The sequence below is a fragment of the Lissotriton helveticus genome, chromosome 3_2 (genome assembly GCF_964261635.1).
Source record: "Lissotriton helveticus chromosome 3_2, aLisHel1.1, whole genome shotgun sequence".
NCBI classification, from domain to species: domain Eukaryota; kingdom Metazoa; phylum Chordata; class Amphibia; order Caudata; family Salamandridae; genus Lissotriton; species Lissotriton helveticus.
Window position 1 is genome coordinate 307,521,342 of NC_136062.1, and position 15,856 is coordinate 307,537,197.

Below are 15,856 nucleotides of genomic sequence, written 5' to 3' on the forward strand. Positions count from 1 at the left end.
GAAAGGGCCCAAAATGTATTGTAGAGACATCAAAATGATCTATCACAAAACAACCTGGGTTTGCAAGGAGGGCATCTACGTTTTTGGTCCCAGCCTCTGCAGCCATCTAGGAAAACCCAGAAATTTTTTAAAACTAGACACCCGTGGGAGTCCAGGAAGGTGTGGCTTGTGTGGTTCCCCCCAAATTTTATTTTGTGCCTTTAGCACTCTCACTGTGCTAAATCCAACTCCTTCCAGTTTTTGGATGCAAGTTGGGAGTGTCCGGGTATTCCCTGAACTGAGTGAGCATATCTTCCTTTGAAATTAAGGCAAACATGCTGGGATTTATCTGAAGATCCCTTAAGAGAATGTCATAAACTATGAAGAATAGTAGCTGTTGACACACAGGGTAGTCAGTGAGAATGTTGCATATGTCCTATCCACTGTTATATGCAGTGCTGTGACTGTAATGTACTTATTATACAGTATACTGAGCAGATACTAAGTTCTGATGAAGGATAAACATGGCATCCATGTCAAGCATTTACCCATACGTGCCATAGTAATTCAGTATCTGGGAGAGTGCGCCACCAATGGGTTTGAATCTATAGTTAATGATGAAGTCATTGCATGTTGATCTGTACTACCTTTACTATCTGTCTTCTATCTATGCAATATCCCTGGGAAAAGACACCCACCATGCTTTTTTTCTGTTCCTGTCTCTTTCCTCATCAGAGTCCTGACTAACTCTGTACCCTTTATAATTGCCATGTGAACCTTTTTAATCCCCTTAATCTCTAGCTAGTTGAAGCTCAAGAAAATTTGACTTTCATTCGCTGTCAGCTCACTTGCTGTGCTAAATCCATTGTCTTCCAGTTTGTAGATGCATGTGGGGGTGTCAGAGTATGCCTTCCCCTGAGCAATCAATCAATCAATCAATCAAGACATTTATATCGCGCACTACTCACCCGGAGGGTCTCAAGGCGCTTGGGGGGGAGGGGGGTCCGCTACTGCTCGAACAGCCAGGTCTTGAGCTGCTTCCTGAAGGCGAGGTGGTCTTGGGTCAGGCGGAGTAGGGTCGGGAGGGAGTTCCAGGTCTTGGCGGCTAGGTAGGAGAAGGACCTACCTCCTGTAGTGGATCTTCGGATGCGGGGGACGGCGGCGAGGGCGTGGCTGGTCGATCGGAGATGGCGTGTGGGAGTGTAGAAGTTGAGGCGGCTGTTGAGGTAGCTCGGGCCTTGGTTGTGTAAGGCTTTGTGTGCGTGGGTGAGGAGACGGAAGGTGATTCTCTTGTTGACCGGGAGCCAGTGCAGGTCTCTCAGGTGCCTGGAGATGTCGCCGTGTCTGGGGATGTCGAGGATGAATCTCGCTGAGGCGTTCTGGATTCGCTTGAGTCTCTTCTGGAGCTTGGCGGTTGTTCCGGCATAGAGGGCGTTGCCGTAGTCCAGTCGGCTGGTGACGAGGGCCTGGGTGACCGTCTTCCTGGTCTCGGTGGGGCTCCACCGGAAGATCTTGCGTAGCATGCGCAGGATGTTGGAACAAGACGAGGAGACGGCGTTGACTTGTCTGGTCATGGAGAGGAAAGAGTCCAGGATGAAGCCCAGGTTGCGTGCGTGGTCTGTCGGTTTGGGTGCGGTGCCCAGGGCGGGGGGCCACCAGGAGTCGTCCCAGGTGGAGGGTGAGGAGCCCAGGATGAGGACTTCCGTCTTGTCTGAGTTCAGTTTCAGGCGGCTGGTCATCATCCACTCTGCTACGTCTTTCATCCCTTCGTGTAGGTTGGCTCTGGCGGTGGCGGGGTCGTTGGTCAGGGAGAGGATCAGCTGAGTGTCGTCGGCGTAGGAGATGATGTTGAGGTTGTGTTTGCGTGCGATGGCCGCAATTGGGCTCATGTAGACATTGAAGAGGGTGGGGCTGAGCGAGGAGCCCTGAGGGACGCCGCAGATGACTTCGGTGGCTTCTGATTTGAACGGTGGTAGGCGGACTCTCTGTGTCCTTCCAGCGAGGAAGGAGATGGTCCATTCCAGTGCCTTCTCCTGGATTCCCACGTTGCAGAGGCGCTGCACTAGGGTGCGGTGGCAGACAGGTTCGAATGCTGCGGAGAGGTCTAGGAGGATGAGGGCCGCTGTTTCTCCGTTGTCAAGCAGGGCTCGGATGTCATCGGTGGCGGCGATGAGGGCGGTCTCGGTGCTGTGGTTGGCCCTGAAGCCCGACTGTGAGGGGTTGAGTGATCCATTTGTCTCGAGGAAGGCGGCCAGTTGCTTGTTGACTGTCTTCTCGATGACTTTGGCTGGAAACGGGAGGAGCGAGATGGGGCGGTAATTCTTGAGGTCGGTGGGGTCCGCAGTAGGTTTCTTTAGTAGAGCGCTGAATTCGGCGTGCTTCCAGCTCTCGGAAAAGGTGGCAGTGTCGAAGGAGGTATTGATGATGTCCCGCAGGTGGGGTGCGATGACGGCGTCGGCCTTGTTGAAGACGTGGTGAGGGCAGGGGTCGGTCGGAGATCCGGAGTGGATGGAGTTCATCCTGCGGATGGTGTCTTCGGTGCTGATCGGGGTCCAGGCGCTGAGGGTGGTGGTGGGGGGCGTTGGTGCGGTCGTGGGGGGCGTTGGTTGTGTGCTGAAGCTGTTGTGTATGTCGGCGGTCTTGTTGTGGAAGTAGGAGGCGAGGGAGTTGCAGAGGTCTTGCGATGGGGTGATGTTGTTGTTTCCGGCGTTGGGGTTGGAGAGCTCTTTCACGATGTTGAAGAGTTCCTTGCTGTTGTGTGCGTTGTTGTCCAGCCGCTCCTTGAATGCTGTTTTCTTGGTGGCGCGGATCAGTTGATGGTGCTTTCGGGTGGCGAGCTTGAGGGTGGTCATGTTGTCTGGTGTAGGGTCTCTTCTCCATGCTTTCTCGAGGGTTCGGCAGTTCTCCTTGGAGCTCTTGAGTTCGTCGGTGAACCATGGGGCCTTCTTGCTGCCGGGTCTGCTGGGCGGGGTCCTCAGAGGGGCGAGGTCGTCTGCGCAGCTGCTGATCCACTTCGTGAGGTTGTCGGCGGCCTGGCTGGGGTTCTCAGAGCTGGCGGGAGGGTGCTGGCTCAGGGATGCGGCGAGCTGGTCGGCTGTGATCTTGTTCCAGCTTCTACGTGCAACCTGTTGCTGGTGGTGGTGGATCGTGGTCCTTCTGAAGCTGAAGTGGACGCAGCTGTGGTCCGTCCAGTGGAGCCCGGTGGCGTGGCTGAAGGCGATGTCTTTGCTGGATGAGAAGACGGCGTCGAGTGTGTGTCAGGCAAGGTGGGTGGGGGTGGTCACCAGCTGCTTGATTCCGAGGTTGGCGAGGTTGTCAAGCAGGGCGGTGGTGTTGCGGTCGTTGTTGTTCTCCAGGTGGAAGTTGAGGTCCCCGAGGAGGATGTAGTCAGCGGAGGGGAGGGCGTGCGGGCTGATGAAGTCGGCGATGTCATCGCTGAATTGTGTGCGTGGTCCCGGGGGTCTGTAGATGAGGGTGCCTCTGAGGGTGGTCTTGGGGTTGATGTGGATCTGGAAGTGCAGGTGTTCGGCGGTAGTCAGGGTGTCATTGGTGTTGGTCGTGATGCGGATGGTGTTCCTGTGGATGATGGCGATGCCCCCTCCGGTCTGGTTGGCGCGGTCTCTCCGGGTGATCTTGTAGCCCTCCGGGATGGCGATGGCGATGTCGGGCGCTGAGGAGGCATTCATCCATGTTTCCGTGAGGAAGGCGACGTCTGGGGATGTGGTGTCGAGGAGGTTCCAGAGTTCGATGGCGTGTCTGTGGATGGAGCGGGTGTTGAGCAGGATGCACTTCAGGTGGTTGCTGCTGGTGTTCAGCTTGGTGGGTGCGGGTACATTGCAGTTCCGGATGCAGGTGAACTTGCAGGAGTGGCAGCTGAAGGCTCCGTGGGTGCGTCTCGGGGTGGCTCGGTAGCATCCCGGGACTCGGCCGGTGTTGAGTGCGTTGAGGGTGGCGGTGGCGTACGTCCGGCGGGTGTGCCGGGCTCCGCGGGGGCCAGGGGTTCCGGCGATGGGTGCGGGCCAGGCGCGGACGGGCGCAGATGGGCTTACCTTTGGCACGCCCGCTGCGCGTCTACGCTGCGCGTTGGCTACTCTGCCATATGAGGAGAGTGGGGGGGTGGGGCATGGGAGGAGCAGCTGGGAGGCGGGAGTGGGGCGGCGAATGGGAAGGGTGACACAGGGGAGTGGGCGGGGCCGCAGGGGGGCAGCGGCGGGGAGGTGGCAAGAAAACGCGGCAGGGGCTGGGCTCAGTAAGGGGAGACAGGGGACAACAGCGGGTTAAGGCGGAAAAACTGACAACGTGGGTGAGAAAAACACAGGCAGAAATACAGGCTACAAACAGTAACTACGGCGGAGCAAAAGTTAGCAGGGAGAAGAAGGAGCAGGCAGCGCAGGCGGGGCACAACCAGAAGCAGCGGTCGGGGACCAGGGGCACCGCTGCGGGCAGCGGCCACACTCGCCTGGAACCAGGGGCACAGCAAACGGGCAGTGGCGGCACTTGGCGGCAGTGGGGGCACACTGGACTCACACCCGGAGGAGTGAGCTCGGTGCGTGGGGTGACCGGCCCAGAGGGTCAGAGGTCACTCCCCTGAGGACTCTTTCTTCGAACTGTGAGGACATATCTACTATTAAATCAAAGGCAAACATGCTGGTGAATACTGTCTTAATTCCCTAAAGTAAAAAAACAAACAAATGTCCTGTGGTATTCATTAAAAAACACTTCTACTTCTGCTTTGAAAGCGTGGAAACCCAATTTCTAACTAATTTTATAACCAATAATAAAGTTGTGAAAACAATCATCATACATGATATTGTGTCCTATAAACTTTGTCAATAACATTTGTTATGATACAAGTTACTAATTGTGTGTGCGTATTCTCAAAGCAAATAAAAGTGTTGGTGAATAAGTACCATGGGACATTTCTTTGACTTTGTGCACTCCATGACAGTGAGGGTTATGTTCCGTTCACCATTCTGTGCAGGGTGGGAACTAATATGCCCTTGTCAATCAGCGAACAGAACACCAACCACATTCTTGCAGTGAATAAAGGTAAAAAGAAGGCAATAAGGAAGTCCATGATCTCCAGAAATAGAGGAACCAAACTTCTGCAGCTGCTTGCCTAGTGAAGTAGTGGCCCATGGACAGTAGGTTTCCAGGCACAGCCATTGAAATGTCTACCTAACAGATAGCTGCCAGAGAGGTGAGTCCGGAAACATACTCTGAAAGAGGAGGCAAGATGGTAACTGCGTGAGCCGGTTGTTTGCTGCTCTGTGACCATGGATTAAACTTGCACTAAAAACGGCAGTAATGGACAATATTACATACCGGGAACAAAGCACGGTTGCTGGTAGCCGCAATTGACCAGGAAAGAAATAATAAAATAAAAAAAACAGAAAAAAGGGTCTCAAGGGAAAAAAAGGAAGAGGACAGGATCGGAATGGAAGCAGCGTTTACATACCTGAAGCTCTGCCCCGGTCCCGCCCAGTGTAGAGCTGCACTCTGCCGTGAAGAGCTTACGAGGGTGTGTGTTACTTTTTTGGCCACTTTTACTTTCGGCAGAGAGGAGAGGAAGCACTGCTAGTTTTGCTCGGATTTTTGCTAGGCATGCTCTGGAACTATGGCTCCAAAAATCCCCGTCCCCACTGGAACAAAAGGAAAACACGGTCAGGCGCGGGTGCAGGCACTGGTTCATCTCCCAAAACGGCAACATCTGTGGACCCCCACTCGAGACCCGGTGGGAGTAAAAAACAAAATGCAGGGAATTCGTTACTCAGGACAGAGAAGCTGGAGGACAAGAAAAATTGAATTGCTACCTGCGGGCGAACCTTCTGTTTTGGATCTGTTGAGAGCGGCGTCAGGGGCGAAGCATCCACAACGGCAAGAAAGTGAAACAGGTGAGCAGCACCGGGGGGAGCTATACAGATGGTGGTGGTGTGATCAGGGAGGCTGATGGGACAACCCTTGCAGTTTCAGAGGAAATTCTGTCTGTGACTGTAGATACACTTAAACCTAGTCAACACATTCAGCTGCATCCTGTTCCTCTCACCCCCTTTCCTGCAACCTGAGACATGAGATATCCATAATAGATCAGAGGGTCTGGGATTCAAGAAGTAGACACAACGCCGGGGGCTACCGTGCCCGATCTCCATCTTGGAGGCGCTATGGCTATAAATCACGCTACTTCCTCGAGCCACAGTGAGCAGGATATAGACTGTTTCTTCTAATTTTCAGACGGCATCTGGTCAGCATCAGGCTCAGGGGCAAGGTCAGACTTAGTGGGGACTCTAGCGAGGAGTACTCGGACACTGGCAAAAGAGACACAATAGCCATTGTGTGTAAGGCAGTAAGAAGAATAAGCCACCCCAGCCTACAAAAAAAAGTTTAAGATGGGACCACTCGGGACCAGATCTACTTAGCACCTGTACAACATCACCTTTTAAAGGCGACAGTACATCCTCTCCAGCACCTACAACTCTAGACACTGTCCTCCAATGTATACTCTTCCATGATGAAGAAACACGCCAAGATAGCAAACGGGCACAGACAGCTAGGCGAAACATTCAAGGGGCTGTTAGAAAAGTTGCGAAGTCTTGTATTGTTATTAATGAATGCCTCACAACCCTCGAAATTTGAACAGAAACCTTGGAGAACGACTTAGCGGTCACACGCACAAGTACCACTACACATAATGCCCAACTAACTGACATTCAGTGGAAGCTAGAAGACCACGAAAATCAGCAACGCCGAAATAACCTACGGTTACTAGGCGTACCAGAGGGAAAAGTAGAGTCTTGGACTGATTCATTTGATATTTGAGCCTCTTGTTTTTTTTTCACCATTCTAGTGGACATTGTATATTTAATTTTTTGAGTTTGTTATTCTTTTTTTGTGCCTGTTTTTCCTTTGTTTTTTCTCACTCAATCTTCTCTTCTCTAAAAAGGGGATAGTGGGAAAGGGGGAAGAGAAGGAGAGAGAAGGGAAGTGGAGTGAAAGGGGATGGAGAAAGGAAAAAAAAGAAAAGAAAAAAGTGTCTTCTTATATGTCCTAGCTGCCAGGAAGTAAAATATACGGATCAGGGGGCAGCAACCATCACAACAGACTAACCAGTCTGGATGCCTGTCTACAGAGGATGGGGTGGGGTGGGGTTCAAGGGCAGGGGGCGGGTGGGGAAGGGGGAAGGAAGGCGGGGAGAAAGGGGGTTTGGGTAGTGGAACACAGGGTGGAGGGGGAGCAAAAAGAAAATATTGGAGAGGATATAAACAAAAGATAAGAGACAGCAAGTATTTTATAAGCAAGAGCGTTTAAGTCAGAGGAAATTAAATAAGGTAAATGGGTAAGATCACCATCTGTTCAGTTAATGTTGGAGGTCTTAAGGACAAGTTTAAGCATATTAGAGTCACTGAAATATTAAGAGGCTTAAAGGTCGATATAATATATGAGCAAGAAAAGCACATTCCATTGGGTAAATGAGACATCTGAGCTATAAGGGGATACAACCTCCACACAAACGTCAACTATAAGTGGGGTTGCGATTCATGTAAGAAAATGTATCGGACCAGTTAAACAGGTCTTGGAAGATAAGTGGGGGAGATGGACTATTGTACAACTGCCCATGGGATTGACTATCTGTACAATATATTTATCAAATGAGGATGATCCACACATTTTTAATGACCTAGAAGTCGAGCTAGCATCATGGCCAGGCCCATTAATAATTTGTTTGGATTTGAATATTCACTATGATATGGGCTGTGGTAGAGTCCAGAAATACCAAGGGAGGAAACCCTGTGTCCATCAAGCCCTCTCGGCCCTGCAGACTAGTTATGACCTGAAGGATGTGTGGGGGGCAAAACATCCTACCGACCCTGGCTACACATATTTTCCAAATCCCCATAAGAAATTTGTCAGGCTAGATTATTTTTTGGTGTCATCCTCTTTGATCACGACCGCAGGAATAAAGAAACTACCCAAATTACTATCAGACCACAATCCCTTAGTTTTGGACTGCAGATTATCCACAGGCTAAGTAGACGTCAGATAGATCTTTATTATACAATGATCAATATCTCAAACTCATTAAACAATGGGCCATAGAATACTACGAGATGAACCGATATAGTTCATCGTGATGTGTAGTTTGGGATAGCTTCAAAGCAAGCCTCCGAGGAGAAACAATTGGTTTTGTGGGGAGGGCTATAAAACAAGAGAAGAGTGAAATTAATACTTAGATAACTGAATTGGGAAAATTAGAAAAAGAACACACCAGTGTAATTAGACAAAAACAAGAGAGAGAAGAATTAAGCTGACATAAATAGTTATTACACAAAGAAGGGGGCAGCTGTCTATCAGGCACACAAAAGTGAAAGATATGAATAAAGCGAAACCGTATGTAAGATTCTTGCCTTACGGACCAAACAAAGAGTAGCCAGAAACAACATAACTGAAATTAAGGGTCAGGTCAGTGTACTTCATACAGAAATGAAGGACATTATCAAGACCTTTGAAAAATGTTATCAAGATTTGTATCAACAGGATAGCATCAATCCTATGCTCGCCAATGAAACTGAGCTAGCCCTTGGAGGTCAGCGTAGTCTTAGTGAAGAATTGCAACAAGAGATGGATAAAGAAATTACTATGGAAGAGGTGCTATCAGCCCTGCAATCCATGGCTTCAGGAAAAGTGTCAGGTCTTGATAGAATACCACTGGAATTATATAAAACAATTCAAGAAGAAATAGCTTTAATGCTTTTAGATCTGTTTCTTGGAGTTCAATATAGTGGGTTCCCTCCTGAGTCCTGGCAAGGAGCAGATATTGTGGTCTTCTTAAAAAATGAGAAACCCACCGACAATCCTGCATCATACAGACCCATATCCCTCATGAACATCGACACCAAACTATACTCAAAAATCTTAGCAACTCGGTTAGGGGGATCATAGCCCATCTAGTCTCACCATGGTAACATTGCTTTATACCGACAAGAGGCACAACAGACCACATCAGGCGTGCTATAGCCCTGTTTGATATAACTGAGACAACCGGTGAGAAGATGGCTATGATCCTCCTAGATGCAGAGAAGGCGTTTGATCGCGTATCATGGCAGTATCTTTGGGCGACTATGGTACAGAAAGAATTTGGGCCTGGTTTCTTGACAGCCATACAGGCAATGTATTATAGACCATACGGGGAGACTAAACATAATGGGTCCAGAAACAAATTCTATTGACATTGCAAGAGGACAAGACAGGGTTGTCCCTGTTTTCCAATATTATTTGCTCTGTATATTGATGTCTTTATAGAGCAAATTCTTCAAGAGCATATCATTACACCAGTTAACTGTAATGGGTACGATATAAAGATAATGGGCTCTGCCGATGATCTGGCAGTGGTAACCACGGACCCAGAAAATGCAATTTCTCAAATTCAGAAATTAGCCAATGTCCGGCTACCTGTTGAATACAGGGAAAACCCAGATTTTATGCAACTCTATGACCCCCTGCAATGACCCTCGAAGATTAAATGAGGTAGTCTATCTTGGTATCAAGATCACCAGCAACGTATAGACCATTTGGAAAATAAATATGTTACCCTTGACCAGTAAGATCAGCACGGATCTACGTTGTCTAGATAGACTTCATTTGTCACTTATAGGACAATGCAATATATTAAAGATGGTTATGCTTCCCAAAGTCCTATATATGTTTAGGTCTATCCCACTAGAAATTGAAGACTGATTTTTTTAAAAATTAGATAGCATATTTAGCAATTTTGTTTGGAAATACCCTAAAAAAGTTCCCTTAAATTTTCACACTACCACAAGATCGAGGAGGATGGTCTGCCCCCAATATTAGATATTATTACTACACAAGCTTCTTACAGCAAATGACCTTTGTGATCTCACCAGGCACGGGAGACAGACAATATGATGTAAATGGGTACCTCGATATTTGAGCTAGCAATAGGAATAAATGCATAGAGAGTAGTTCTCCAACCGATAGAGGCAAAATTTAAGGAGGTAATCGAAATCTGCAAAATAAGGAAAAGAATGGTAGGGCTCATGATAATACCTAAATATAACAGATACACGCCATTGTGGCGATATCCCCATTTTTGCACATCAATGTACGATAAATTTGCTAGGCAATGGGAGGAAAAGGGAATCTTGAAGCTGGGGGATCTTTATTTAATTGAACAAAGTCTGTTGTTTCCAGAGTTACAGTATAGCGGTAGGAACATATTTTAAATACAGACAGCTTACCAGTTTTTTAAATCAAATTTAGGAGGAGGGATTCTCCGTACATTGGAATTCTTTAAAAGAGAACATGTTTCAGCCCCGGACAAAAATTAAGAACATATATAAAATGTTGATAGATACACTCCCCGATGACTTCGAGGTAGTAGAAACTAAATGGGATACTAAAATAGGAGATCCTGACATTGATTTATATAACTCATTAGCCCTCGCTAAGGGGACATTCCTCGCAGCTAACCTGAAAGTCCAACACTATTATACGATATACGATCTCTACTTCACTTCCGCAAAATTACATCTGTGGGGGAAAAGAAAGGATGATAAATGTCCCTGATGCAATCAAGGGCCAGCAGGTATAATCCACATGTTTTATGGCTGCGAGAAATTGAATCCCCTGATAAAATAAATAGAGGTATTTCTGTCAGTAGCTATATACACTATAATTAATATAACTCCAACCCTAATGTTGCTTGGATGCGATGAGAAGGTACCATGCGTCCATCATAAGAGCAAGTTTGTTTTCATCTCAATAGCTGTTATTCGGCTTCTCATTGCTACTCATTAGAAAGATGGGGACCCTTCTCAATTTCAAGGTTGGCTAGGTTGCTTGCTGGCTATATATCATCTTGAGAAATCATTATACAAATGTAAAGGCCGTGATGCAAGCAGGAGAGGTAGGATAATCTGGGCTCCTATGAAGAAATGGATCACAAAGCAATCTGTTATGTAAGGAGACAGGCTGAACCATGGTTTTTAGATCTTGCGACAGGAAACAATTGATTCGTGATTGATGATCTCTATTTCTCCTTTTTTTCCGTATTGGAAATATCTATGAAATATTGAACAACAAGCTTTTACACAATCAGATGTCAGCTGTATTTATATGTAAAATTGCTTATTAATGTATAATTTTCTTCTTTTGTATACTCTCTCCAAATAAACAAAAAAAAAGAAAGGTCTACCTAACAGCAGCTCCATCTCAGTCATTATCTCTGTATTTCTCTTTTGTATGATACAACATAGAGCATGTAGGAAAACACAGGACTGGCTGAGATGAACATTGGGTATAGTAAACACAACTCTTCTGTCTGTTTCCCTTAGAGCAGACTTTACGACAATGACATGGTCAAGGCTTTTTAGGTGTTGCAGAATGCAATCAGCAAAGTGTCACTCCTGCAGCCGTGAACAATGTTGGTGAGGAGCGCACACTGTTACTGCAATTAGACTATGTTTCTCGAAATGTGTGCTGTGTTGGAGAATATGCCTGCGGAGCATACGAGTATAAAACTAGAGAAGTGGCCTAGTCCCGGGGTGGCAACTAGGACTACAACACGCACTAAAAATTATACAGGATATACTTTAAACACAAATTTAATGATGATTCTCTTCTGTTCAATTTTGCACAATATACATTTAAGCATCAAATATTTGCATATTCTTATTTACATGAAAGCAAACGACATTACAGCAAAGTTGCAATACAAAAGACTTTTCGGTATGACGAATCACAGAACCCAATGCATTTCAGGACACTAGGGGCCAGATGTAGGTAAATATATTTTACCGACTCATAAATACCGAATTTTACCGATTCGGTATTTATGAATCGGTAAAATATAAGGAGGGAGATGTAGGTAAATCCAGATGTGGATTTACCGAATCTGTAAAAGTCGGTATTTACCGATTCGGTAAATACCGACCGGTAATGCCCATTCATTCCTATGGGCTTTGAAGCCCATAGGAATGAATGGGCATTACCGATTCGGTATTTACCGAATCGGTAAATACCGAATTTCACAAGGGTGCAGGGGGTGTCACTTTGACACCCTCTAGCACCCCCAAAACAGGTTCGGGTGCCATGTGGCAGGCATACCTGCCCTAAGGGCAGGTCTGCCTGTCATATGGCACAGGTGTGCATGCACACATGTGCATGCACACCGGAATCGGTATTTTACCATCAAATTGAATTTGATGGTAAAATACCGATTCGGTAAGGCTTGTGGGACACAGAAGTGTCCCACCTACATATCAAATTTACCGAATCGGTAAAAATACCGATTCGGTATTTTACAGAATCGGTAAATTTACCGATCGGTAAATTTACCGATTCTGTAAAAATATGCCCCCTACATCTCAAATTCCATTTACCGGTCGGTAAAGGCCGAATTCGGCCGTTACCGACCGGTAAATGCCTACCTACATCTGGCCCTAGGTCCCTTCATCAGGGGTATTCTGTAGAAAGGAAAGGAAAACATTTCAAGTGATGCACTTTGGGATCGTCCCTATGTTTGTTTAAGCAGAACATTCATGTGATTCTCCTATACATCATGCACCCTTCACCACAGTGTTATTGAGAGTGTTTGCAATAATCAACACTTACTGTCTTCTCACATCCTGTCTCTCATCCTACATCGAGGAGAATAACATCTTGGCCTCCCACCAGGCTGGCTTTCGACCGGGCCACTCCACTGAGGGCGTGGTCCTCGCGGTCCTTGACGAACTGAAGGGCAGGGCCGATGGTAATCTCCCTCAGGCCTTGGTCCTTTTGGACTTGTCCGCTGCGTTTGACACGGTCGACCATGCTATTCTTCTTGACCGTGTCAGCGCAGCGGGCATCCAGGGCGTTGCCCTCTCCTGGATCGCCTCTTTCTTGCAGGGACGCTCTCAGGCAGTCCACCTTTCCACTTTCTCTGCCCCCCCCCTCCCGGTCACGTGTGGGGTACCCCAGGGCTCTTCCCTCTCTCCCCTTCTTTTCAACCTCTATATCCGCCCCCTTATTTCTTCGCTTCTAGAGCTGGGGGTCTCGGTGTATAACTACGCTGACGACCTCCAGCTCGTCTTCGATCTGTCTTCCCCCACTCACTCTCTTCCCAAGCTCAGGTCGACTCTTGTCTTTATTTCCCAGTGGATGAGCCTCAATCATTTGAAGCTCAACCCTGATAAGACAGAGCTCGTCCTCACTGGTGGCCCCTCTAATCCCTGGTCCTCTGCTCATTGGCCCCTTTCCTTTGGTCCTCCTCCTTCCCCGGTTTCCTCTGTTCGGACTCTGGGCATCAAGGTCAGCAATGATCTTTCGATGCATGCGCATATTAGTTCTGTTGTATCCTCTTGTTTTCTTTCCCTTCGTCTTATCCGCAAGATCTCCCGGTTTTTTTCTGTTGATGCACTCAAAGTTATCATCACTGCCCTCATTACATCCCGCCTGGATTATGGCAATGGCCTGTTTGTAGGCATCCCTGCCTACGAGACTCGTCGTCTCCAGGCCATCCAGAACCAGGCGGCCCGTCTTGTCCTTCGTCTTCCCAAGTTCTCCCATATCACTCCCGCCCTTAAAACCCTTCACTGGCTCCCTGTTCAGTACAGGTCCCAGTTTAAACTTGCCTGCCTGGCCTTTCGGGCGCAAGCCCGTTCCGCTCCTTTCTTCATCAACTCCCTCATCTCCTCTCATGCCCCTTCCCGTTCCCTCCGTTCCTCCTCCCTCTCTCTCCTTCACGTTCCCCGCTTCCGAAAGTCTCGCACAGGGGGCACCCGCTTCTCTGTGCGCGCGCCGCAGATCTGGAACTCCCTCCCCCTCTCTATCCGTTCCATCCCCATCTTTTCTCACTTTCGGAAAGCCCTCAAAACTTTTCTCTTCCTTCAGGCTTTCCCGGACTAATTCCTCCCCCTATCTGTTAGGCAGATGTTGATGTGTTCCCCAGCGCCAGGAAGCCGCTTGGCCACAGAGCGCTCTATAAATCCCTTTTTCATTTCATTTCATTTCATTTCACAGAAAGGTACTAGAGAGAATCTGAATGCAACGTTAGGGAAAAAAGACAATAGAAGGAATTTTAATAAAGTCATTTTGATGGACCCAGTACGGTAGCTTGCTGTAATACTGAGTCTCAGAAATGCACATACCTTCTCTATAAAGACTGACTCAGCTACTGTTGTTTGGAGCATGTTAAAACTTGCAAGGGTGTAGAGCACCTATGAATGTAAAACAGCTGATGACTAACTGCCCTACTACACAAATACCATTAACTAAAATTCAAAATGCGGTACCTCAGTTCACCTCTTAGTGTGGGTGGGTTTGCATAGACTGACCGGAATAGGCATGGGAATGTCACGGTGACAATGTAATGAAAACAATCCAATGCTGAGACTCTCTAATTTTTGTAAAAAACCATTAGCTACCTACTGAAACAGAGGTAGAAGTACCACTGACCTCATACACAATGTCGCTGTTTACACTTTTGAGTGTCGACGCAGGTTAACCCCTTCGATGCTCATGACGAGCTCGTCATGATGTATGGTGCTCGTGTGCTCATGACAAGCTGAGCTCGTCATGACCACACCCATTTACATTGACCTCCAGCACAGGAGGAGAATATCCCAAGCAGCCAAGAGGTTAATGTCCTCAAACAGCTGGTATCCCGCAACGAACCTGCGAAGTAAGAACAGTAATCAAAATTTGCCTAGCATAGTAACGGTAAGTTTCAATTCTATTAAGGACACGGAGGAGAGGATTGCTTTTTCCCTTCTTCGCTGTTTATTTTATCCAACACACAGCAGCCAAAAAGCAATAACATGAGCCCTAAATCTCAGAACAAAGGATAAGGACTACAACATCACTTAAATTTCCAGAAAAAACTACAAGTCCCTTGATAACCAGCAAGACAGTCCACAGCATAGTCCTTCCCCGATGTCCATGACGGCTAGGTAGGACGTCTCTCCTGTGACCACTTCCTCTTTCTTCGCGCAAGTCACGCCATGATGTTACTGGTCTTGTTTTGTACCATCGTTTTCTAGCAAAAACCACACAACAGCATCAGCGGTGTAAGGTCAAATATCCCTATGTACACCATCAGAAAAGACTGTGAGAACATCGAAATTCATAATTACTCATTTGAGAAAACCTGAGTACTTACTGTAGTACGGGAGGGATCGCTTCCGCAGGTGGCTAGGGAGGGATAATCCTCGCCTCCATGTCCTTAATAGAATTGAAACTTACCATTACTATGCTAGGCAAATTTCGATTCGATGTCAGGACCGGAGGCTTCAGATTATGCTAGTTCAAAGCTTACTTACCACCAACTGCGCAGTATCCACCACCGGTTTAAAGAAGAACCGTTTAAAGGTGGAATCCGAGGACCAGTCCGCAGCGCGCATCAAGTCCTCTAAGCGGGCTCCCAACGAGAAGGCCTTAGAAGCCATGTCCCCTCTAGCCGAGGGGGCACTGAACTGTTTCGTATCGATACCTGCCTCCTGCATGATCCACCGTACCCATCTGGCGATGGTTGGTGATGAGACAGCCTTGTCCGGTTTTTGCAACGCAATCCGCAGCTGCCGTTCGCCCGGAGGACGAAGTTCAAGGGTCAACTCCTCGTATGCCTTCAAGCATTGAACCACACAGAGTTTGGGGACGTCGACGAAATACGGATAGGAAATCATCCTTGACGCACATTTCGTGTGGCGCCCCAATGTGAAGACCACCCCATCCGGGGAAAAAACCCTCGCTGAAACGTCCAGAGCTCGCACATCTGAAACCCGCCTGCATGAAACCAGGCACAAAAGCATAGCTAACTTCGCTGACAGCTCTTTCAAGGACAGGTACTTATTCGGCTGCCAGGACAAAAAGAGATTTAAGA